The following is a 26827-nucleotide window of genomic DNA, read 5'->3' as shown; positions in this document are numbered from 1 at the left end:
TCCTCTCTCTGCCCTGCTCAGGATCAAGCAAGCATGTGCATGCTCCTCACAAGCAGAGTCCGGCTTCCCTGGACTCCCAGCCCTCCTGTTAGTACCACTGGCCCTCCAAGCATTCAGGGGGACTCATCTTCCCTTTGTCAACCCCAGGGGTAAGGTGCCCAGTATGTGGCTCAAACTACTCCTCAGGGAAGATCTCCACCTGTGCATTCTCCCTTTCCCTCTGAGTCTCCTCTCAGGTCTCAACCTCATCACTTCCTTTCCCTTTCTACCCAATTCTGTGTGAATTTTCCTTACTGCCTTGGTTGTACAGGGGAAAAACAGTATTTGTGGAAAAAGAGGAGTTCTTGGGAAGATAAATTTTAGGGACTGGTGTATATATAGGAACTGAGGATCTGGATATAGGCTTTCTAAAACTATGTATGTTACAAATACTTTGGAAATTTTTTCAGGTGGCTGCATACCTCAGTTTGAAGACCAGTGAGCTAGACACTAATATTGCCAGGGAACACACACCCTCCAACCAGCTTCTGCAGGGCACATTTGACCTCCTTGTTTCTCAAACAAGGGATTTAACCTGTAGATAATGGGGTTTAACATGGGAGTCATAACACAGAAGAGCACAGAGACCAGGATATCCATATCCAGGGAGTAGCCTACTCTGGGTCTGTCCTAGTTGAGGTTGGCCATTCCATAAAAGACCACCACCATAGTGAGGTGGGATGCACAGGTAGAGAAGGCCTTGCTCCCACCCTGAGCAGAGGGAATCCTAAGGATGGCAGAAATGATGAGTATGTAGGACACTGCAGTAAACAGGTAGGGGCTCAGGCCAATGGTTGCACTGGCAACATGGAGCACAGACTCACCGAGAGAGGTGTCTGAGCAGAAGAGTTTCAGGAGGAATGGGATATCACAGAGAAAGTGGCTGATCTGGTTAGGCCTACACAGAGTGAGTACAGCTGCCAGCACTGTGTATGTCACAGAATTCACCAGCCCACCTAGCCAGGACCCAGTTGCCAAACAAACAAACACAGACCTTCACATTCATGAGGACTGGATATTGAAGAGGGTGGCAGATGGCTATGTAGCAGTCATGAGTCATAGTTGCCAATAAAACACGCTCAGTGCCAGCACATGTCACAAGGAAGAACATCTAGGAAAGGCAGCCCTCACAGGAGATGGTCTTCTTCTCCTGGAAGAAGTTCACCAACATTACTGGAATAGTGGTAGATGTGTAGCAGGTGTCCAAGAAACTCAGGTTGCTGAGGAAATAATACATTGGGGTGTGGAGGGCAGGACTGACTCTTGTGGCCATTATTATGAGTGTGTTCCTGAAAAGAGTTGTCAGGTAAATGACCAGGAAAAACAAGCCCTGTAGGTTGGAGTGGCTGGAAAATCCCAAGAAGATGAATTCAGCGACATCTGTTTGACTGTTCATTTCAAGTGGCATCACAGCTACAAAACAATAAGAAAAAAGAAGCCATAATGAGAATGTACAAAGAGCACCCCAAATGGACTTGTAAACTTATAGGGCCATGTAAAATAATGTTAGATATAGACAGTTTGGACTGTGGAGGGAGGTGTGCAGAAATGCCTTCAGAGAGACCAGAACTTCTCACTCAGCAGATCTAACCAGCTCAGGCCCAGGGACCACCCACAAATTTGCATGGCTACTGGTGTGTGAAAATAAAAGCAGACTTGGTTAAAACTAGCAACAAGCCACTAAACCCTTCATTAGTATGAACTCATTTCTCACTACCTTGGTAATATATACCTCCTATCCTTGCCCTTTTTGGTAAGCATATTAATTTTTCTAAGAAATAAAATTTAATTGTAAAAATTCAGGAAAATTAGAAAAATATAAAGAATTTAATCACCTGCAGAATCAGAATCAGTGCTACTTTTCAGTGTACTCCATTGTAGGTTTTTTCCAGTTATGTAAATATTGAGCTCTGCTTATAGTTTTAAAATATTAGGAGTACAATTTCCCAAATTGGAAAGAAAGAGGTAATACTATCCATTCACAGAAGACATGATCTTATATAGAGAAAATACCAAAGAATCCACAAGAAAGCTACTAGAGCTCATAAACAAATTCAGCAGAGTTAAACACACAAAAATCATTTGTGTTTCTGTACACTAACAGTGAACAATCCAAAAAGGAAGTTAAAAAAATCAATTCCATTTACAATGACCTCTAGAAGAATTAAGTATTTATAATGTCTTACTAAAGAGGTGAAAGACTTTTTACACTGAAAACCACAAAGCGTTGCTGAAAGAAATTAAAGGAGACATAAATAAATGGCAAGACATCCCATGTTCATGGTTAAGAAAACTTAACATTGTTAAAATGTCAGTATATCCAAAATGATCTACACATTTTTTTTTTTTTTTTTTTTTTTTTGCGGTGTGTGGGCCTCTCACTGTTGTGGCCTCTCCCGTTGTGGAGCACAGGCTCCGGATGCGCAGGCTCAGCGGCCATGGCTCACGGGCCGAGCCACTCCGCGGCATGTGGGATCTTCCTGGACCGGGGCACGAACGCGTGTCCCCTGCATCGGCAGGCGGACTCTCAACCACTGCGCCACCAGGGAAGTCCTGATCTACACATTTTGATCAATATCAACATTCTATAGATCTTTCCCAAAGAAATGGAAAAGCCAATCCTCAAATTCATTTGAAATTGTAAAGGACCCTGAATAGACAGTACAATCTTGGCAAAGAACAATAAAGTTGGAGGACTCACAGTTCCTGACTTTGAAACGTATTGCAAAGCAACAATATTGTACTAGCATAAGACAGACTTATAGACCAATGGAATAGAATAAAGAGCCCAGAAATAAATTCTCACATACATGTTGATTTTCACCAAGGGTACCAAGACTATTCAATGGGAGGAAAAAAAGTTCTTTTCAACAAGTGGTTCTGGGAAAACTGGATATCCACATGCAAAAGAAAGAAGTGGTCCCTTACCTTATATAATACACAAAATTAACTCAAAATGTATTAAAGACCAAAACTTAAGAGCTAAAGCTATAATACTTTTATAAGAAAACATTGAGGGGAAACCTTGATTTCATTATATTTGGCAACAATTTCATAGATATGACACCAAAATTACAGGAAACAAAAGAAAAATAAATTTTACTTCATGAAAATTAAAGTATCATCAAAGGGCACTAACAAGAAGTAAAAGATAACCTATAGAATATGAGAAAATATTTACAAGTCATATATCTGATAAGGAATTAATATCCAGCATATATAAAGAACTCCTACAACTCAACAACAAAAAATAAATTCAGCAAATTTGCAAAATACAAAATCAATATGCAAAAATATGTTGCATTTCTATGCACTGAAAACAAACTCTCAGAAAGAGAAATAAAACAATTGTATTTACAATTGTACTAAAAAGAATTAAATACCTAGAAATAAATTTAAAGAGGTGAAAGACAGGTACACTGAAAACTATAAGATATTGATGAAAGAAATTGAAAAATACACAAACAAATGAAAATATATTCTGTATTCATGAATTGGAAGAATTAATATTGTTAAAATTTGATATTGCCCAAAGCAATCTATAGTTTCAGTGCAATCTCTATCAAAATTCCTATTGGCATTTTTCACCGAAATAGTATAAATAATTTTAAAATTCGTATGAAACTACAAAAGACACCAAATAGTCAAAGAAATCTTGAGAAAGAAGAACAAAGCTGGAGGCATCATGCTCCCTGACTTTAAACCATATTACAAAGTTAATATAGTAATCAAAACAGTGTAGTATGGCATTAAAACAGACACATAGGGGACTTCCCTGGTGGTCAAGTGGTTAAGAGTCTGCCTCCCAATGCAGGGGACATGGGTTTGATCCCTGGTTGGGGAAATAAGATCCCACATGCTGCGGGGCAACTAAGTCCATGCACCGCAACTACTGAGGCTGTGTACTCTGGAGCCCACGAGATGCAACTAGAGAGAAGCCCATGCACTGCAATGAAGAGTCTGTGCACCACAACAGAAGATTTTTCATGTCACAAAATAGATCCTGCATGCTGCAAATAAGACCCAATGCAGCCAAATAAATAATAAATAAATAAATATTTTTAAAAAAGAGAGAAACACGTAGATCAATGGAACAGAATAGAGAGCCCAGAAATAAACCCACACATATGTGGTCAATTAATTTATGAGAAAGGAGCCAAACATATACACTGTGGAAAGCAAAATCTCTTCAATAAATGCTGTTGGGAAAATTGGACAGCCACAGAATGAAACTGGACTACTGTCTTATACCATACACAAAAATTAATTCAAAATGGATTAAAGACTTGAATATAAGACCTGAAACCATAAAACTCCTAGAAAAAAACAGGCAGTAAGCTCCTTGACATCAGTCTTGGTGATACCTTTTACTATTATAAATACTGGAATGAACATTTTTATACATAAGTATATGTGAGCCTTTCTGGTTACCTCTTCAGAATAAATTTGGTCTCCATGTTTTTAAATATACTGCAGATGGAAAAATTCTAAGTAATCAAACATACTTAAGTATGTTAACTTATTAAAGTAAACTTTATGACACCAAGATTTACTCTCAAACATTGTATGTTTTCTGAAAAAATAATTGATACAGTTATTAGCTTTCTTTTAAATTATCCATGCTGACAGGTTCACAATAACTGTGAATAGGGATTTCTGCACCTTTATCAATCTTGGGGGTGAGATGATATAGTGGAAAGGGTGGGCTCTTGAATCAGATAGATGTAAAATCAAATCCTACTTCTACTGCTTGCTAGATGTGAATGGTGGATAAGTTAGCAGACTTCTCTGTTCCTCAGTTTGCTCATTGCATTCTGATATTAATACTGCCTATATCAGAGTTTTTGGGAGAAGTAACATGAGATAATATAAGTAATGTGCCTGCTATATAATAGGTGTTCAATCAACCGTGGCTATCAATGCTATTGTTTTAATCCATACAAAAATATATTAAGGTAAAATATTTTCTTTGGCTCTACCTTCCAAGTTGAATAAATATTATTCTCACTACTGTCACCACAGAGACCCCAGTCCAAGCTATCATTTTCTCTTGCCTAGACTTCTACAACAGACTCCTATTTTCTTTCCACTCCCCTGTTCTCATTTAGTCAATCTCCACACAGCGGCAACCAGAGTGAGTTTTTACAGCATAAACAAAATTACACCACTCTTAAACTCAAAACCTTCTGATAGTTTCCCATCTCACTTAGAATAAAATTTAAAGATCTCACCTTAGCATACAAAGACCATGGGATCTGACCTCTGACTACATTTCTAATATTACTTTCCACCATTATTCCCCATTGTTCACTCAGCTTGAGCTACACAGGGCTGCTTTCCATTTAAGTTTACCAAACACATGCCCATTGTAAGGGCTTGTACTTGATATTTCTTCAGCTAGAAACTTTCCCCCAGATATTTGTATGGTCTGTTTCCTATTTTCATTGCAGTTTTTCCTGAACTCTTACTTCCTTAAGGAAACTTCCTCTGAAAATTCTATCTAAAATAGCAGCTCCATCATTTTATCCTCTTCTCTTGCTTTACTTCTTTTGTAGCATTATGCTACATCTGGCATGAAATTATTTATCTATTTGAATCTGTTTGTAGTATAAGTTCAGTGAGGCCAGGAGCTCAGTTTTGCTCCCTCTCTATCCCTCATACCTAAGACAGTGCCTGGCATACAGTATGTGTGCAGTAATTATGTGTTGAATGAATAAATGAATCTATATTTTTAGATAATTCTGGATTTTAATATATTTCCTTTGAGAAAATCTAGTCTAATTATTTTTCATTTTGCCTAATTATGTTTAATTATTCTTCCTTATATCTTTCTCCTGACCTGTGATATCAGCCTATCATGCTCATCAGCCCATTTTATTCTCTAGAGTAGAAAACTTTACTCATTGGAAATTTTAACATCTTCTTCCATATCAACTTTTTACATAATAAATAATTCTCCTTAAGAATAAAGATAAAACCTAGCTTGTTTTTATTTCTCCCATATAAGTTATCAATTAAAGCAAAATATTACTCTGTTAGAACCCCAACAGATATATATATATATATATATATATATATATATATATATATATATAACTTGATTGTAATATATATATTACTTGATGGGCTTTTATGTGTGCCCTTAAGTTCATGATTCATGTTTCTAAACTACTAAAGGAACACAAGTATTTATTGAATTATTTAATCAGAAACTTTGCAACCTGAAGGGCAGCCTTCATAAACTGTCCAATCAATATTAAACTGGGAACCTTATCCTAGGATGCTATCCTATTGAAAGCAGTGATTTTTTAAACCCTAAAATATATCCAATCACTCCCTATCTTAAAACTCTTTCAGTGGCCTCCATTCTCTATCAAATGAAGTTCAGATTATTTCACATGGCTTCAGGAAGAAGATCCACGTTTCTGAAGTCCAGAAACTTTTTTTTTTTTTTTTTTTTGGTGTGAGGGAGCCTTTTAAAATTTTTGAAAATATCTTACTTTTGTAAATCTTCGTAGCATGATTATGTGAATAGCTTTCTAGGGCACCACCCAAGGTTTTAGAAAATGTCTCTGCAAATTAGGGCCCTGAAGTTTAAGTTTCAGTTGCTTATGGTAAACTCTCCTTTCATGGCCAATATACTACATTGGTTAAGTTGTGAACTCTGGAGTTAGATTTCTTGGGATCAAAGCTCATCATTGTAATTCTTTAGTTATGAGAACCTGGGTAAGTTACTTCTTCTCTCTTTGCTTAATATTTCCATGTCTAAAATGAAAATTGAAAGAAAAGAGACCATATTTAAGATGGAATCATAAAAAATTTACTCAGTCCAAAAGGACAAATAAATGGGCAAATATATTTTGTAAAGAATTTTAAAAGACTACTAACTGTTTAAAAAAATAATAACATGCATTGGAGAGCTTATAACATAGATAGAAATTAAATACATAACAATAACAACACAAAGGGTGAGAGGGTGAAAAAAATAGAAAAATGTTTTGTAGTATTGCCTTGTACCTTAAGTAGTAAAACATAAATTAAAGATAGATCATATTAAGTAAACAATGTATAGTACAATAGAGTGAGCACTAAAAAATAATACAAAGAAGTATATCCAAAAACCAATAGAAGAGATAAAATGGAATAATAATAAAAATTAAAACCCAATCCAAAAGAAGTCACAAAAGATCAGATGGGACAAATGGAAAACAAATGATAAAATACTAGACTTAAGTCTATCACATCAGTAATACCAGAAAATGTAAGTAGAATAAACACTCCAATAAAAAGACAGAGCTTCAGACTGGTTTTTAAAATGAACCAAGTATATCCCCTTTTTAAGAAACTCATTTGACATATTAGATTTTGAATATGTTCAAAATAAAAGGATAGGGACAAATATACTATGTAAAACCAAATGTAAAAAAAGTTGAAGTGAAAAAAAAAGTTGATGTGTAGGCTTTAAGTTAGAGAGATTACCAAAAGTAAAGAGGAATATTTGTAATAATAAAAGGATCAGTTCATCAAAAAGACATAATAATCACAAATGTGTAAAAGCATCTATTAAAATAACTGAAAAATAAATAAAATATTGACAAAAAAAGAGTTGGACAAGTTCACAATAATAGTTGGAAACTTTAATACTCCTTTCTCATTGAAAATTATGAAATTAGTTAACAAAAAATTTAGTAAGGATATAGAATATTTAATTATTAAAATATATTTTGGATTTTTGTCACAAATATATTTTGTGACAACACAATTGCCTTGATGTAATTAACACTACTTTATATCCAATAATTTCAGAATAAACATTCCAGTTGAATGCAAATGTAATATTCACTAAAGTAGACCATACAAAAGCAAGTTTTGTATGGAGTATATTTCCTGACCTGGGTTACAAAGCAAGTTTCATATGGAGTATATTTCCTGACCATGATGGAATTAAATTATAAATTAATAACAAAAAGATATCTGAAAAATCCCCCAATATTTAGAAATGTAGCAAACATTTCCATGAAACTTATGGGTCAGAGGAGTCATAAGGAAAATAGAAAATATCTTAAATGTAATGATAATGAAAACACAGCTAATAAATATTTGTGGGGTGGGGACTTCCCTGGTGGTGCAGTGGTTAAGAATCTGCCTCTCAATGCAGGGGACATGGGTTCAAACCCTGGTCCAGGAAGATCCCACATGTCACAGAGTAACTAAGCTGAAGTGCCACAACTTACTGAACCTGTGCTCTAGAGCCTATGAGCCACAACTACTGAGCCCATGTGCTGCAACTACTGAAGCTTGTGTGCCTAGAGCCCATGCACTGCAACGAAGAGTAGCCCCCACTCACAGCAACCAGAGAATGCCCACATGCAACGAAGACCCAACCCAGCCAAAAATTTTTTAAAAAAAGTGGGGGGTGTAGCTAAAACAAGGTTTAAAGAGAAACTTATAGCTTTTAATGCCTATATAAGAAAATAAATGTTTAAAATAAATAATCTAGGCTTTTAACCCTATTGGGTAGAAGTATTTCTAACTTATTGGTTAGAAACAGAAGATAAAATTAAACCCAAATAAAAAAATTTTTTAATGATACAGACCTGAAATTAATAAAATAAGAAAACAGACAAACAGGAAATCAATAAAGGCAAAATTTTGTTCTTTGAAAAGTTTAATAAAACTGATATACCCTTAGCAAGACTGATCAAAGAAATAAAAAACACAAATTACCAAAATCAGGAATGAAAAATGTGGACACCACTACAGATTCTACAAACATTAAAAAGATAATAAAATACAAGGAACAACTTTATTCTGTTAAATTTGACAACTTAGATAAAATGGACAAATTCCTTGAAAAACACAACTTCTGAAAATGTAAGAAGTAATTGACAGAAGGAGAAGCAGAATATATGAATGGTGTGAATCTATTACAAGAATTTTTTTTTTTTTTTTTTTTTTTTTTTTTTTTTTTTTTTTTTTTGCGGTACGTGGGCCTCTCACTGTTGTGGCCTCTCCTGTTGTGGAGCACAGGCTCTGGACACACAGGCTCAGCGGCCATGGCTCATGGGCCTAGCTGCTCCATGGCATGTGGGATCTTCCCGGACCGGGGCACAAACCTGTGTCCCCTGCATCGGCAGGCAGACTCTCAACCACTGCACCACCAGGGAAGCCCTATTAAAAGAAATTTAACCTGCAATTAAAAACCTTGCCAAAAAGAAACTCCAGGCCCAGATTGTTTCATGGTGAATTCTATCAAACATTTTAAGAAGAAATAATATAGTATTACAAAAACTCTTCATAGAATAAAAACAGAGGGAATACTTCCCAGCTTGTTTTATGACAACAGCATAATCTTGATGCCAAAATGTGATAAGGTTTTTTATAAAAAAAGAAAATTACACCTGATATCCCTCATGAACATAGACACAAAAATGCCTAAAAAATACTATCCAATCCAATCCAATGATACTTGAAAAGGATAATACACCATAGTTTATTATGGTTTATTACAGGAATGTAAGGTTGTTTTACCATTTAAAAATTAATCATTGCCATCCTTATATTAATAGAATAAAGGAGAAAAACTGTGAACAACTCAATAAATGCAGAAAAAGCACTTGACAAAATTCAATACCCATTCATAATAAAAAATAAACATCCAACAAACTGGGAATAAATGGGAACTTCCTCAATCTGGTAAAATATATTTAGAAAAACCCTACAGTTTGTATTATACTTAATGGTGACACATTCTGTGTAACATATAAAAAAAACAGGGATGTCCACTCTCACAGTTTATATTTAGAATTGTACTAGAAGTCCTAACTAATGTAACAAGACGAGAAGAGTAAAAGGCATAAATGTTTGAAGGACAGATGTCAACCTGCATTTATTCACAGATGTCATGACTGTGTATGTAGAAAATCAAGAGGAATTAATGAAGTAATATTTAAGAAAATCTCAGGAAGCAAAGTCAATATGCAAAGATTAATTGTATTTCTATAATCGACAAACTCTGGATATGTAAGTTAAAACAATACTATTTGCAATAGCTTTATCAACAAGTGTGTAGAAATAAATTTAACAAACAAGTTGCAAGTTCTCTCCATTGTAAAGCACAAAATATTGCTTAGAGAAATTAGAGACAAAAATCATCCTACAGATTCAACACAGTCCAAATAAAAATTTCAGTAGTTCTTTTTGAGGAAATTACAAACTGATTCTAAAGTTTATCTGGAAATTTAAAGGACCTAGGATAGCCAAGATATTATTGAAGAATAAAAATAAAGTTGGAGAACGTATTTCATATTTCAAGAGTTAAATAACTTTAAATAATTAAGACAGTGTGGCACTATTGTAAGGAAAGACAAATAGATCAGTGGGACAAAACAGAGCTCATAGATGGACACATAACATATACTGGCAATTGATTTTCAATGAAGTTACCAAAGCCATTCAATATGTTAAAAGAATATATTTTTTTATTAGTTTTTGCTTTATAACAAAGTGAATCAGTTATACATATACATCTGTTCCCATATCCCTTCCCTCTTGTGTCTCCCTCCCTCCCACCCTCACTATCCCACCCCTCTAGGTGGTCACAAAGCACCAAGCTGATCTCCCTGTGCTATGTGGCTGCTTCCCACTACCTATCTACCTTACGTTTGGTAGTGTATATATGTCCATGCCTCTCTCTCGCTTTGTCACAGCTTACCCTTCCCCCTCCCCATATCCTCTTAAAGGAATATTTTTAAATAAAAGGAGCTGGAGCAACTGAATATATGTATGAAAAATAAAGAATCTTGACTCCCAACTTACCTGAAGAACAAAATTGCTAACCTACTTCATCAAAATTAAGAACTTTTATTCTTCAAAAAACACTATTAAAGGATAAAGAGCAGTGTAGAGACTGTGAAAATATTTATATTTATCTCACAAGAGTCATATCCAAAATATTTTAAATGTCTATAAATCAATAATAAAAACACAAAAGACAAAAGAACAGCACAATTGAAAACTGGGAGACATGAACAGACACTTCACAAAAGACTATATCTAAATGGCCAATAACTTAAGAAAAGATACATCAACATGCAAATTAAAACAATGTGAAATAGGAGGGGTTAGGACATCCTTGCCTGTTCCTCACCTTGGGGGGAAGGCATGCAGCATTTTACCATTAAATATGATGTTAATATAGGGTTTTTAAAAATGTGCCCTTACCAGTTAAGGAAGTTCCATCTATTTTTCACTTGGTAAGACTCTTATTATGAATGGGCATTAAATTTTGTTGAATTTTTTTTCTAAATACAACTATTGAGACGTATTTTTTAATAATCCTACTTCTGGGATTCCAATTATGTTTATGTTTGGTGCTGTAAAATAGCTCTCAGATACTCTGGATTTTGGGAGGGGTTTGGTTTTTTACTTTTATTTCTCTTTGTGTTTTGGTTTGGGTAATTTCTTTAATATATTTTCAAGTTCATGGATTCTTTTCTTCAGCTGATGAGCCCATAAATGTAATTCTTTATCTCTGTCACTATGTTTATTTCTAGCATTTCTACTTGATCTTTTCTTATTGTTTCCAACTCTCTTCTGAAATTAGCTCTGATTTTGCATGTTGTTTACCTTTTTCATTGAAAGCCTTAATCTATTAATCATTGTTATTTTAAATTCCGTGTCTGGTAGTTTTACCATCTTTGTCATATCTGAGTCTACTTCTGATGTTGGTTTTGTGTCTTCAGAATGTTGGGTTGCTTTTTTTTTTTTTACCTTTTTGTATACCTTATAACTTTTGGTTGAAACTGAACAGTTAGGACAGTAGAGACTGAGGTAAATTTGGGGAGGATGAGGCTTGGAGATGAGCATGTCTTCCCTTCTGCTAGACCTTTAGTATGGGAGTTTGGGTTAATCTAGAGAGGAATTGGCCTGAGTTTGGAGTTTGTTGTTGCTATCGTTACCTTCAGTGCACTACAGGCTTCAAATTTCTCTACTGATTTCTTGTGCTTAGGGTTAGGCAAGTTTGCCAGAGTTTTATTTTTCTCAATTTTTACTCTCCCTGCCTGCTTTGTGTCTACCTTTCCTACTACTATCCCCAGAGATAATCTGTTTCTTGATGCCACTGTAACAATTGTATTCCACTGTTAATTTTACTCATTGCTTTTTAGTGGGCTGGTGGGGAACTGGGGGGTGGGGTGGGAGGCGGGGGAGTGGGTAGATATCCTCTGATGTCCTGGTAAGGCTTAGTCTTAGGTACTGCGAACCTGGGTCTTGGGGGTGTGGCCTTCATGAGTGATCCTGCCCCTCTGCCAGCTCTAGTGCTGGTCCTAGCACATAACCTCTCCCCGAGTGGTAGAATTTGTGTCCCTGTCCCTTCCCAGCTGCAGTGTTTTTCTACAAAGTCCTAAGGTGATACTTTTTGTTGCTTTTGCCCTGCAGATTACAGCTTTACTTCTGTAGGAAAAAATATGGTAAATGGACCTGGAAGAAGTTTTTGCAGTCGCTGCTGTTCCCTCTGCCTTCCTCCCCCAGACAGCCCCATATAGGGAAGCTTTCTCAATACTTGTTGGTCTTTGCTATGAGCATCTGATGGAGTTCATGGAGGAAAGCAAGAGGGTGAATACCTTCTTGCCTATGGTACCCAGGGATTTCACACACTCATTCTGGCCCACACTTAGTGTTTAGTAATTCATTAAATTAACAGAGAAGTTGAGCCTTATCAGCTTACATGGCATCCGATGGCTTCTGTCCCAGGTAAAAAAAAAAAAAAAATGCTTGGTTCCTATTTCTCCCTGCAAGAGTCTATGCCTCCCCAGTTCTCTGTTTAGTTGTTTGCCCTGCAATTTCAATTCCCTAATGTGTTCAAGAAAAGTCATTAATTTGCGTTATGTCCAACTTTACTGTTGTTGTTGCAATGCTAGAAGCAACACTCTTTCCAGCTCTCTAAACCTCTGAGCTGAAGTTGGAGGTCTATACAACCACTTCTGAAAACTATTTGGAAAGTTTCTAACGAAGTTAAACATACAGTTACTCTGTGACCCAGAAACACCATTCCTAGGCACATACCTGAGGAAAGTAAGTGCATATGTAAACAAAATGACTTGTATAATAATAATCAAAACCAATTTGTTCATAATAGTATAAACTAGGAATAAACACTATGCCTATCAACAGGAGAATGGATACAAAAGTGTGGTATAGTCATACAATGGAATACTACACGGTTATTTAGAATACCAATATATGTATAAACACTGATGAATCTAAGACAAATTTTTTAACAAATAAAGGAAGAAAGACTTAAAATAATTTGTACTGTGGTAGCCATTTAAAATAAGTTCAAAGTTACCTCTGGATAACACTGATGGGAAAGGAGTATGAAGGAATTTTCTGAGGTGATGGAAATATTCTACATCTTAATTTGAGTAGTGGTTCATGGGTGCATATATCTGTAAAAATTCATCAACCTATAAACTTAAGTTTTGTGCATTTTACTGTATGTGAAATATAATTCACTTTTTAAAAATAAAGTAAGAAAAAGATAAAAACAGGAAATATTTTTCATGCAATTTTCATTTCAGTATTGGTCAGAGCCAAGCGCAACCAATCACTAAGACCTCTTAAATATATTCTTCCATTTTCTCATCTTTCTACTTCCCCTCTACTACGGTTACAGTTCAGAAACTTATCACCTCTTATCTGGGCCATTGTAACTGCCTTTAGATTGTTTCCCTGCCTACAGTCTTGCCTCTTCAGGCATATACAAGCGTAATAATTAAGGATTCACAATGATTAATTCACTCTCCTCAATGATTAATTTGGAGTGAACCTGGTTGTTAGTCCCATGAGCCTTAGACTACAGATGAAAAGTAATGTTCACAGTGTGTGTGTGTGTGTGTGTGTGTATGTGTATGTGTGTTTTACTGGGAGAGGTGCCATGTGTGAGAACACTGTCCCATAAGTAGGTTGGCAACCCAGGCAATATTGATGGCAGAAATCTCAAGTAAAACAGACAACATGGGTCTGTCCAGCCAAGGGCAAACAAGCCCATGGGACTTCTGTTGTCCTCATGTTTACAGGAGAAAGGATCCAGAGGTCTCTGGGACACTAGTGAACTTCCCTGAGAGCTGTGCTCCTGCCAGAGGAAGGAAGACTGCAGGATTCTGAGCTTTGCTGGCAGCCTGTTCACCTACAGCTGCATCCCCAATCCCTGGAGATTCCTGTTAGTTGCAGAGACCTGGTAAGTCAGCCCTGGCTGGTTGCTACCAAACTCCATCACTAATTCTAAGAAGCTCGTGATTTTCAGTTATAGCACAACCATATTAGCTACCCCAGAGGAGGTGTTAGGGAAGCAGCTGCTTTGGGGAATAGGACTGGCATGTGGAGGCTGTGTTAGACCTGCCCTCTGAGCAAGCTCATTGGGAAAAAACAAAAACTGAAAAGTCCTCCAACAGGGGTCTCAGAAAATATCCTCTCCTTCCTCATGGGCAGCATGGAGTCCAGGTGCCTATGCTGCCTGGAAGCCAGACTTTGGTGTGAGAATAGGCAGGAATGTTGCAGGGTATCAACAATGGCCCAGAGACCACATACTAGGTGAGGGCAGACTGGAAGCAGGGGACATCTGGAAGGTAATAGCCTGTGTTTTCGAAAATTATCAGCTTAAAAAACTGATAAAACTCTATAGATCCAGAAAATGTACGTGTACCCATGCACGGAATCTTCCATGTAATCCCAGTGGGGTCATATAATTGTGAAACCCATCCCCAGAGCCCTTCATAGTCCACGTGCCTTCATGTTAAACACCTTTGGTTGTCCAAGAGAGTAGTCTGAAAACTAAAACCATATCAAAATGAAAATGTCTGTAACTGAAGATGTAGAGTTTTGGAGGTTGGAGAAAATCCATGTGCATTCAATCACAGAGAAGGAGACATACTTGGAGCACTTTGAAGTTTATGGGTGGTGAGGATCTGAATCAGTTTGGGCAGGCTGGGGTAATTAATTAAAACAGGAAATAAATGAGGTATAGTAGGGAGATGAGACAGTGGATTAGATCTGAGTGATGTTGAGTGTTAGGTATCTGTGGGATATCCACGTGGAAATGCCCAATAGACAGTTGAAAATAAAGGATTTAACCTCAGGAGACAGGCTAAACCTGTTTGGAAATGGATTGGGAATCATTGTCTTGAAGGTAGCTTTTGAATCCATAGCTGAACATGAAATCAACCAGAGAATAGATAAAGTAAGAAGAGAAGTAGGCTAAGGTGGGACTCCTGTGATCTCCAAAAGTTCACAGGAAGGTTGGTTGAAGATGTATCCAAGATAGTTTACTGATACTCACCATTCTCTCCATGCTAGCTGTAGGCATCCCTTCATGGTAAAGTAATGTTAGAGTTGGGCTGACAATCTTCATGTTCTTTAGAAAATCCTTATGTAATATGTGTGTACTATTATTTGTTTTCTCTATCAACTGCATAGATGGATTTCAGTTCATTAAAAATCAGTAACGTGCATTTTCTCTTAACTCACGATATTGAAAAGATAGATAAACAACTTCTTTTGTAGGTAGATATTTAGGTTTATTCTTAGAAAGAAATGAAATCTTTCATGGAAGTGATTCCACAAAGAGAAAATGATGCATCATCTGTGTATAGCTAAATTATAAAAGTGAATTTTAAAATGTTTAGTGATTTTTTAAAATATGGTTTCTGAAGTTGTGCACCCTGCTTATTTTAAATGTTTTACAATATGATTCGAAGCCCATCCCTGAGGACAAAATGGGGCAATTTCCCTGAGTCAAAGACATATCAAATGAAAATGGAATATCTTCACCTTTGCACCACCATTTGCCCAGCAACACTGTTAAACAGTTTTGTGTGTGTCTTTCAAGTCCTTTGTTAATATGAATATATGCTTGACTATATAAAAGAAGCCAGAGTACAAATAATCCCAGCTTCCTTTCCATCCCTGCATAGTTTTGCCCAAGGTCCTATGATTGTCAAAAACAGTAGCCCCAAATATATTAGTGGCTACTACTTATGGAGTACTTTTGATGTACCAGGCACTGGGTAGGGTGCTTTATACACACAATCTCAAGTATTTATCACAACGAATTTATGTATTTTATTGGGTTTTGCAAGGGAGGAACTGATGCTTAAGGTTGCACAGCCACTATTATCATAACTTGGAATTTAATCCCATCTATCTGACTTTGAAGGCTATAATCTAAAGTTCATTGTACTGCTAGAACTTTCCATGGAATAAGAAATACAAAAGAGAACCAAATAGGGAAAATATCTACACCTTTTAAATTTCCTGGCAATTCAATAAAATCAGCATTAAAAAACCCCCATAAAAACAAAAAGAGTTACTGGTAATATCGGTCAAACCAATTTCTTGAATTTATACTATACTTACAGAAAGAGTTGAGTGACTGACTCTTGCTTTTCTACCATTATCCCTACCCCTAGGCAGCCCCAGCATGAGAGCAGGAAGTGTTTATCAGACAAGGATTTCTCAACATACATCTCTGCCTCAAATATGATATAGATGGTCATTTCCTAACCAGTGTATTTAGTCTTAGGTTTGAGAAACGGGTGGCTCTATAGGGATCCAACAGGAAACTGCACCTGTCCGCCAGCCTATCCCATGGACAGCAGAGAGCCATTGTTAAAATTTGAGTTCCTTCTCATGAATGTGATTGTCAGAGTGGAGAAGGGCTGGCCTCCACTGATGACCTCTCCAGGAGAGGGAATCTCAGGTCCTTGACCCCACCATCATGGAGGCTCATACTCTCAGTGGCATCTGATCCCACTGCCTACTGAAGCTGAATGCAGAACCAAGCCTTGGGGTGCAGAGACCACTTACAAAAAACCCAGGTTGAAGTCAGTGGAAAAGGGAAAATACAAAATCCAGCACTGTAGTCAGGCCCAAAGAGAAAGAAGAGATTGAGAAAAAACATCTCAGCTGAATCAGGAGGACATTTCTGTCCAGCAGTTCTGGTGCAAACAGCTTTCTGACCAGAGAAAAATAACATTATATGGGGTTATAAATGTGGCACCATGGCCCCTTTGCCTGTGGTGGTCTTACTGTTCTCCTTTCCCATAAGAGCAGTGATTCCAGTGGAGACCAGGTGGTGGCTATGGCTCAGTTCCCAACCAGAGAGCAGCAACTCTGCTTCATTCTTTCCCGATCAATAAATCATCTCAAAGGCAAATGAGTGAGAATGAAATTATATAGGAATAACCCTGAATCAATGAGATTTCTAAAAAGAAACTGTAGGAGAAGCAAATGACTCACAAGCTACAAGGCTTTATTACAGTTAAAAAATTGCTTGCAACACATCTCCCAAACACCAGTGTGTTGAAACATAAAGATGAGAACCCCCTAGTTAGTGAACAAAGGGAGTTTCCAAATATGTTTTATGCAAATTTAATTACATTTTATTTAAACAAGTGTGCCTTTAATGTCATACTATAATGTAGCCTGAGAGATAATGCTTTCTTTCTGTCTTGCTTATCAAAATTAGAGTAGGAGTAATACTGTGCATTATATATTATTTACCATGAAAAATTTTCTCCTCATATTATCTTACTTAAGGTATTCAGGCCTCCCTCAGGCTTTCAAATAGGTAATCACTAACATAATTTCAACTCTGGTTTTATTATTACTATTATAGGCATTGATATACACAAAAATGATATTAAACCTATGCATTACATAAATGCCATGAAAATATGTTTAATATTTTATAATATGCTCTTAAGAAGTAAGTATATCCTGACACTTGGCAGTGTTTTTCTCAACTGTGATGGTAACTAAACTACTTACCACTGACTCTTGCCAAAAGCCTTGAATTTCTGGCTTTGGTGGTAGGGCTTGGTGCTCTCACTCTAGTTCCTGGACTGGAAAGGTCACTCTTTGTAAAACAGGCTGTTGACTGCCATGTATCATGAGAGGGACCTTCCATTCTAGGAGCTGCCCTGAGCATGCTCATTTCCTAATGCAAGAGTTGAAAATCCTTCTTTGATATCTCTAGTAACTCATTTTTCTAGAATGGATATTTATAAGTGCCTATGGACTGACCTTTTGGGAGTACCCATGTAATCTCTCTCTAAGCAGCTATTCCGGGACTCCTCAGAGTGCAAACACAACTCAAGGGCAAAAGCCTGAATAGAAACTGTAGAAATTAAGAGCAGTTGATTCTCTTGTGATTCATTAACCTCGTGGCAATCATTTTCTCCCAGCATGCAATGAGGAGATCAGCTTCTCATCTCTTTTGGGACATTTGTGGGTGAATTTCAGTGCTAGATTTTTTGTTAGGATGTGGGTGGCTAAAGCCTGAGAGACTGCCTTCTCCTCCTTCCCATTAGGAAAAGAAAGGAGATGCATGGATGTAGGCTCATTTAGTTGGGATTTTACAAAGCACCAGGGAACTTTCTCCACTTGTTCTGGTAGCCATGGCCTTGGATCTTGGAACTAGACTCCTCATGTTGCATGTTCAACTGGACATGTATCTGGAGCTACAGTACTAACAGCATATCTGCTCTCTTGGCACGAAGTCATTCCTAATTGAGTCTGCTCACATAGACGTGGTGCTTCCTTTCTTCCTCACCAGCATCCTTATGTCTTCATGTCCCCTGATTTCTGGTTCTGCCATTTCTCATGACCTGGTGATGACACTGTTGATGTGAGTTCTAAAGGAAAAATTGCAGAGCCATCAAACAGCTCTGTAGGTCATAGAAGGGGAGAAGGCTATACGTTTGAAAATCTTGCAGTATTTTACCCCACAAAAATTGGAATATAAACATTAGACAGGGTGAAGAGTTAAGTCTCTAAAGTTTAAAAAATCCCATTAGCAACATGGGTTTTTCCATATGTTAAGGAGAAGTACAGAAATGGTGCTTATGAAAGACCTTAGAATCATTAGCCATTTGGCTATCACCAAAAAAACTAATAACAAGTGTTGGTGAGGGTGTGGAGAAATTGGAACCCTCAAACACTGTTAGTAGTAATGTAAAATTATGCAGCTGTTTTGGAAAACCACCTGGCAGTTCTTCAAAAGTTTATGCATAGTTACTATAAAACCCAGCGGTTCCACTCATAGATACATATTCAAAAGAAATAAAAATATAAATCTGCAAAAACTTGTACACAATGTTAATAGCGGCATTATTCATAATGGCCAAAAAGTGGATACAATCCAAATGTCTATCAACTGATAATTGGATAAATAAATTGTGATATATCCACACAGTGAAATATTATTTGGCATAAAAAGGCATGAAGTACTGATACATGCTACAACATGGATGAAGCTTGAAAACATGATGCTAAAGGAAAGAAAATAGACACAAAAGCCCACATATTGTATATTTCCATTTATGTTAAATCCCAGAATAGGCAAATCCATAGAGATAGAAAGTAGATTAATACTTGCCTAGGGTTAGAGGTTTTGGGGGGAAAGTATGAGTGACTTCTTATGGATATGGTACTTGTTTTGGGGTTGTGAAAATCAGTTCACTGGAAAGCACACAATGAACATGAGATTGCAATGTGTCGAATGCTTAGCACAGTTGTAATTGTTTGCCCTGGTAGAATGGAACATAACAGTTGTAAAGAGATACTATATTGAGAGAGCAATGTCAGCCAGAACATCCATTTTTTTCTACACACAAGAAATTCTCCATATTTAAGTTCATCACTACTAGACCTGCCTTACAAGAAATGCTAAAGGGAGTTCTTTAAGTTGAAATGAGAGGATGCTAACTAACAACATGAAAACATATGAAAGTATGAAACTCATAGTCAAATTCAAAATGCTCTCATACTGTAATAGTGGTACAAAAATTACTTTTTTTTTTTTTTTTTTTTTTTGGTGATATGCGGGCCTCTCACTGTTGTGGCCTCTCCCATTGCGGAGCACAGGCTCCGGTCGTGCAGGCTCAGTGGCCATGGCTCACGGGCCTAGCCACTCCATGGCTTGTGGGATCCTCCTGGGCCGGGGCACGAACCCATGTCCCCTGCATCGGCAGGTGGACTCTCAACCACTGCACCACCAGGGAAGCCCCAAAAATTACTTTTAACTATCATAAAAGTAAAAAGACAAAGTATTCATTATAACTATAGCTACAATAATTTGTTAATGGATATATAATATATAAAATATTTGAATTGTGATGTCAATAACATAAAACGTGGAATTATGAGAAAAAGCGTAAAGTTGTTGTATGCGGTCAAAGTTAAGTGTTATCACTTAAAGTTAAGTTGTTATCAGCTTAGAATAGACTGTTATAACTATAAAACGTTTTATGTAAGTCTCATGGTAACCACAAATAAAAAACTTGAAGTATACATATAAAAGATAAGGAGAAAGGAATCAAAGCATACCTCTACTCAAAAAAGCATCAAATCACAAAGAAAGACAATAAGAGAGAAAGAAAGAAACTACAAAATGTAAAGAAAAATTTGCAAAATGGAAATAGCAAATCCTCACTTATCAAAATTTTCTTTAAATATAAATGGATTAAATTTTCTAATCAAAAAACACAGAGTGGTTAAATGGATTTTTTTTTAAAAGCTAGAACAATATATTGTCTACAAGAGACTCACTTTAGTTTTCAGAACACACGTAGGCTGAGTGTGAAGGGATGAGAAAAGATATTCCATGCAAGTGGCAATGAAAAGAGAGCAGGAATGGCTATACTTATATCAGAGAAAATAGATTTTAAGTCAAAAACTGTCACAAAAGACAAAGAAGACAACTGTATAATGCTAAAGGGGTCAGTTCATCAAAATGATATAACTGTTATAAATATATATATCCTCAATGTCAGGGCACTTAAATATATAAAGCAAATTTTAACAGAACTGAAAGGAGAATTAGTATTACAATAATAGTAGGAAATTTCTATCTGTCACTTTCAGTGATGGATAGATCATCCAAACAGAAAATCAGTAAGAAAAAAGCAAACTTGAACAACACTATAGACCAAATTGACCTAACAGACATATACATAATGTTCCATCCAACAGCAGTAGAATATACATTCTTCTTAAGTGCACACGGACCATTCTTCAGGATAGATCATAAAATAGGTCAGAAACCAAATCTCAGCAAAATTAAGAAGATTGAAATCATATCAAATATCTTTTCCAACCATAATGTTTAGAAATCAGTAACAGAGGAATATTATGAAAATTCATATATATGTAGAAATTAACACACTCTCGAGTAAACAGTGGGTCAAAGAAGATAATCAAAAGAGAAATAAAAATGTCTTGAGATCAAAAAAATGAAAATACAGCATACCAAAACTTATGGGATGCTGCAAAAGCAGTTCTAAGAGGGAAATTTTTACTGATAAATGCCTACATTAGGAAAAAAATAAAGATCTCAAAAAGTAATGTAACTTTGTACCAGAAGAAACTTGAAAAACAACAAACTAAACCTAATGTTAACAGAAGGAAGAAAATAACAAAGATCAGAGAAGAAATAAATGAAATAAAGACTAGATAAAAATAGAAAAGATCAATGAAACTAGGAGTTGGGGTTTTGAAAAGATAGACAAAATTGGCAAACCTTTTGCTAGACTAACAAGAAGAAAAGGACAGAAGACAAATAAAATTATAAATGAAAGAGGAAACATTGTAACAGTTACCACAGAAATACAAAGAATTGTAAGATAGCATTATAGACATTTATACACCAACAAATTGGACAACCTAGAAAAAAATGGATAAATTCATAGAGCATAAAATCTGTTAAGACCAAATCAGAAAAAGAAAATCTGAGGAGACCAACAACAAGTAAGGAGATTGAATCAGTAATCAAAAATCTCCCAACAAGGAGAAGGTCAGTATGGCTTCACTGGTGAATTCTGCCAAGCAATTAAAGAAGAATTAATACCAATTCTTCTCAACTCTTCCAAAAAATTGAAGAGGAGGGAGTACTTCCAAATTCCCAGCATTACACTGATACCAGAGCTAAACAAGTATGCTACAAGAAAATTACAAGACAATATCCCTCTGAACATAGATACAAAATCCCTAAAAAAAAAAAAACAAAAAACTAACAAACCAACAGCACATTAAAAAGGATCATACTCCATGAGCAAGTGGGATTCATCCCTGGGGTACAATGCTGGTTCAATATATGTAAATCATTAAATGTGATATACCACATTATAGAATGAAGAATAAAAATTATATGTTCATCTCAATGGGTGCAGGAAAAGCATTTAACAAAGTTCAGCACACTTTCATGATAAAAAGTCTTAACAAATTATGTATGGAAGGAATGTGCCTCAACGTAATAAAGGCCATATATTGACAAGCCCACAGCTAACATCATACTCAACAGTGAAAATCTGAACCCTTTTCTTCTAAGATCAGTAACAAGGCAATGATGCCAACTCTCATCACTTCTATTCACTGTAATACTGGAAGTCCTAGACAGATCAATTAGGCAAGAAAAAGGAATAAAAGACATCCAAATTGGAAAGGAGGAAGTAAAATTGTTTCTGTTTGCAGATGACATAATATTGTATACACAAAACCCTAAAGACTCCACCAAAAAAACTGTTAGAACTAATAAACAATTTAATAAAGATGTAGTATATAAAATCAGTTTACAAAATTAGTTTCATTTCTATGAGCTAATAGCAAACTATATGAAAAAAGAAATTAAGAAAACAATTCTGTTTACAATAGCATCAAAAAATACCTAGAAAAAATTTTACCAAAGAGGTGAAAGATCTGTACACTAAAAACTATAAAACATTGATGAAAGAAATTGAAAACACAAATAAATGGACAGATATTTATGTTCATGAATTAGGAAAATGAATATTGTAAGATGTCCATACTATGCAAAGTGATCTACAGATTCATTGCAATCCCTACCAAAATTCCATTGGCATTTTTCACAGAAATAGAACAAATAATCATAGAATTTGTATGGAATCACAAAAGGCACCAAATAGCCAAAGCAATCTTGAGCAAAAAGGACAAAGCTGGGGGCAACACACTACCAGATCTCAAAATAGACTACAAATTTATAGTAACCAAAATAGCATGATCATAAATGAAATAAAACAAATGGACCAACGGAACAGAATAGAGAGCCCAGAAATAAATCCATGCATTTATGGTCACTTGATCTTTGGCAAAGGTACAAAAACACAAAATGGGGAAAGGACAGTATCTTCAATAAATGGTATTGGGAAAACATTATCCTCATGCAGAAGAATGAAACTGGACACATCTCACTCTGTATATAAAAATCAACTAAAAATGATTAAAAACTTAAATGTCAAATCTGAAACTAAAACTACTAGAGGAAAACATAGGGCAAAAACTTCTTGACATTGGTCTGGGCAATGATTTTTAGATATGGCTCCAGAAGCACAAGCAACAAAAGCAAAATAGACAGATGGGATTACATTAAGCTAAATACACTTCTGCACAGCAAAGGAAACAATCCATAGAGTGGAGAGAAATTTATGGAATAAGAGAAAATATTTTCAAACCATACATATGATTAAGAAGCTCATATCCAAAATATATAAGGAACTCATAGAACACAATACTGAGAAAAAAAACCTGATTAAAAAATAGGTAAAGGACCTGAATAGACATTTCTCAAAAGAAGACATACAAATGGCCAACAGGTATATGAAAAAATGTTAAACATTACTATTCATCAGAGAAATGCACATCAAAATAAAAGTGATATACCACCTCATGTCTGTTAGAATGGCTATTATCAGGAAGACAAAAGATAACAATTGTTGGCAGGAATGTGGAGAAAAGGAAATACTTGTGCACTGTTGGTAGAAATGTAAATTGATATAGCCATCATGGAAAACAGTATGGAGGTTCCTCAAAAAATTAAAAATAGAACTACTATAAGACCCAGTAATCCCACTGCTGGGTCTATATCCCAAGGAAATGAAAAGAGTCTATAAGAGATATTCTATGTTCATTGAAACATTCACAATAGCCAAATATGGAATCAACTTAAGTGTTCATGAGCAGATGAATAAAGAAAATTTGATATATATGTATAATGGATATAGTCAGCCTTAAAAAAGGAAGAAAATTGTGTCATTTGTGACAACATAGATGAACCTGGAGGACATTATGCTATGAAATAAACCAGGCACAGAAAGACAAATACTGCATGATCTCACATATATGTGGAATCTAAAAAAGTTAAACTCATAGATGCTGAGAATAGAATGATGGTTACCAGGAGCTGGGGAATGTGTGGTGGGCAAAACAGGGAGATGTTTGTCAAAGAGTGCAAAGTTGTAGTTATATAGTTTGGATGAATAAGTTTGGAGATCTAATGTACTTCATCATGATTATAGGTAATAATACTGTATTGAATACTGAAAGTATGCTAAGAGAGTAGATTTCAGGTGCTCTTATCACAAAAATTTGGTAACTGTGAGGAGATGATATGTTTTTAAAATTTATTTTATTGAAGTATAGTTGATTTACAGTGATGTATTAATTTTTGCTGTACAGCAAAGTGGTTCAGTTATACATATGTGTACATTCTTTTTCAAATTTTTTCCATTATGGTTAATCACAGGATATTGAATATAGTTCCCTCTGCTATACAGTAAGACCTTGTTCTTTATCCATTCTATATATAATTTGCATCTGCTAATCCCAGACTTCCAATCCATCCCTCCCCTCCCTTCCTTCCCCTAGGCAACCATAAGTCTGTTTTTTATGTCTGTGAATCTGTTTGTTTCATAGATAAGTTCATTTGTGTCATATTTTAGATTCCACATATAAGTGATATCATATGGTATCCATCTTTGTCTTTCTGACTTACTTCACTTAGTATAATAATCTCTAGATTCATCCATGTTGCTGCAAATGGCATTATTTCATTCTTTTTTATGGCTGAGTAGTATTCCATTGTATATATGTACCACATATGCTTTATTCATTCATCTGTTGATGGACATTTAGGTTGTTTTCATGTCTTGGCTATTGTGAATAGTGCTGCTGTGAACATAGGGGTGCGTGTATCTTTTTTAAATGATAGTTTTTTTCCAGATATATGCCCAGGAGTGGGATTGCTGGCATAACAACTCTATTTTTAGTTTTGTTGAGGAACCTCCATACTGTTTTCCATAGTGACTGCACCAGTTTTCATTCCCAACAGTATAGGGGGATTCCCTTTTTGAGGAGATGGTATGTTAATTTGCTTGACTGTAATAACTATTTCATATGATATGATATGATATGTATATCCATATCAAATCAACATGTTGTACACCTTAAATATACACAATTTAAAAATGGTTAAAAAGAATTATTTAAAATGATATTTTAGTAAATTAAAAAGTTATCATACAAATAAATGTGACCAACTGGAAAAAGGGAAAAAGAGAAAACGAAAAGACAAAAAGAAATTCTCCAGAATGAAAAATATTGATCTATTCACTGATATTACTAGAGAATTCACCTTTTCCATCCACTTCCTCAGGGCCCCCTTGATCTCCTTTTTTCTCAGGCTGTAGATGACAGGGTTAAACACAGGGGTCACAACACAGAATGGCACAGAGACCAGGATGTCCAGGATGTAGCCTATATTGGGTCTGTAATAGTTAAAGTTGGCTGTTCCAAAGAAGACCACCACCACAGGGAGGTGGATGCACAGGTAGAGAAGACCTTACTCCTGCCCTGAGAGAGAGAATGCTAAGGATTTCAGAGATGATGAGCATGTAGGACACTGCAGTAAATAGGCAGGAGCTCAGGCCAGTGGTGGTGCTGGCCATATGGAACATAGACTCATTGAGAGAGGTGTCTGAGCAGGAGAGCTTTAGGAGCAATGGGATGTCACAGAGAAAGTGGCTGACCTGGTTGGGCCCACAGAAAGTGTCAGCACTGTGTGTTTCACAGAATTCTCTAGCCCACACAGTTAAGTTCAACTCAACAAATATACACAGACCTTCAGACTCATGAGGAGAAGATATTGAAGAACGTGGCAAATGGTTACATATTAGTCAGGTCACAGCAGCCAACAAGACAGCGTCAGCACCAGCACCAGCACAGGTCACAAGGAGTAAGATCTGGGAAAGACAGAGCTCATACAAGTTGGTTTTCTTCTCCTAGAATAAGTTCACCAGCATGACCAAAATGGTGGTAGATGAGTAGCAGATGTCCAAGAAACTCAAAGTGCTGAGAAAATAATACATTGGACTAGGGAGGGCAGGATTGTCTCTGACCATTGTTAATGTGAAAGTATTTCCCAGAAGAGTTATCAGATAAATGATCAAGAAGACCAGGAAGAATGACCCTTATAATTCAGGATGGTTGGAATGTCCTAGGAAGATGAATACAGCAACCACACCTTGATTTTCCATTTCTTTGAGTTCTTTCTCAATTGAAATGAAAATACAACTAGATACAGGGACAAACACTGGGAGAACTAACACTCATCCTTTATTTCATGGATTAAATTACATCTCTTCTAGATAGTGTAGTTTGACACTTTGAGACTAGGATATATGCATTCCACCTCATTCCCATGCTCCTTTGCCCCTGTGTTTACCTGTCATGCTTTCACTATTACCTATTAGTTCGTTTGACTCCCCTATCAGTCTATAATTTCTATTAGGTGAGGGATTTATCTCTCTCATTAATCCATATGTACTCTATAAAACTTTTGTTAGAATTAAGGAAGGAAGGAAATTCAGTCTTAAGCACTGACATTGAAAAATAGCAATTGATGAATTAAACTAGAACCAAAATATTTTTCCTCCAAACC

At 36.0% G+C, this 26827-nt stretch overlaps 2 pseudogenes across 2 annotated transcripts; both read right to left on the bottom strand.

Moving 5' to 3' along the window:
• Nucleotides 1-482: 482 nt before the first annotated feature.
• Nucleotides 483-1435, bottom strand: LOC307064947 (olfactory receptor 5V1-like; annotated as a pseudogene). Its single transcript has one exon. The product of its transcript is annotated as an olfactory receptor 5V1-like (transcript).
• An 11-nt stretch (nucleotides 1436-1446) lies between these two features.
• Nucleotides 1447-26423, bottom strand: LOC307064937 (olfactory receptor 5J3-like; annotated as a pseudogene). Its single transcript has 2 exons — nucleotides 25523-26423; nucleotides 1447-1452 (listed from the first exon to the last, which is right to left on the bottom strand). The product of its transcript is annotated as an olfactory receptor 5J3-like (transcript).
• Between the last annotated feature and the right edge of the window lie 404 nt (nucleotides 26424-26827).

This window comes from Hyperoodon ampullatus (genome assembly GCF_949752795.1).
Source record: "Hyperoodon ampullatus genome assembly, chromosome: 2".
Classification (NCBI taxonomy): Eukaryota; Metazoa; Chordata; class Mammalia; order Artiodactyla; family Ziphiidae; genus Hyperoodon; species Hyperoodon ampullatus.
Note: the sequence above shows the minus strand (reverse complement) of the source record. Positions and strands in the feature narration are given on the sequence as shown.